Raw genomic sequence first — 607 nt, 5'->3', positions numbered from 1 at the left:
GGGCCACGTTTAGGGACACATTGGAAGTTACAGACCTCTTGATCATCACCAGCGGCAGCAGCTAGTCATTCAGTGTCAGGAAACGTGTGATGTTTGAGACATGATAACTAAAATCTCTTATTGTTTCCGCCCGGTCTCGAACCGGGGACCTTTCGCGTGTTAGGCGAACGTGATAACCACTACACTACGGAAACTTGCTATCTAGTCTAGTGCTGTGTCAACACACAATCATATATTAGTCTTCCATGCTTGGTTAATAAGTGCTGAAAGCGACCTGTGGTCACGTTGTAGAGTTTGAACAACGAGTTGTTCCAAAACGTGTCATATGTTTCCGCCCGGTTTCGAAACCGGGGACCTTTCGTGCAGGAGCCAGATATAGTGATCACTAACTTTTCCCATTCATTGTCTATGGTAGCGATTATCACTACAGATGCAATATATTTTTGGCCAAAAGTGGAATTGTGGTGGTGCTGTTTCCCCCACTTCTTTAAAGAGATGAGTTTATCTTGTCCTTTGAGTGACAGACGACTGGAGCAGCAGTGATTTCAATTTTTTTTCCGACTGCGGTGTCAAACGTAAAGTCAAACGACGAATGTAAGTGAGCTTT

General features: G+C 44.3%; 1 non-coding gene across 1 annotated transcript; it reads right to left on the bottom strand.

The window, feature by feature from the left end:
- Window positions 1–121: 121 nt before the first annotated feature.
- Window positions 122–194, bottom strand: trnav-aac. The gene has a single exon. It is a non-coding gene; the product is annotated as a tRNA-Val (tRNA).
- Between the last annotated feature and the right edge of the window lie 413 nt (window positions 195–607).

Source organism: Plectropomus leopardus, unplaced genomic scaffold (assembly GCF_008729295.1).
Source record: "Plectropomus leopardus isolate mb unplaced genomic scaffold, YSFRI_Pleo_2.0 unplaced_scaffold40497, whole genome shotgun sequence".
In the NCBI taxonomy this organism is placed as follows: domain Eukaryota; kingdom Metazoa; phylum Chordata; class Actinopteri; order Perciformes; family Serranidae; genus Plectropomus; species Plectropomus leopardus.
Note: the sequence above shows the minus strand (reverse complement) of the source record. Positions and strands in the feature narration are given on the sequence as shown.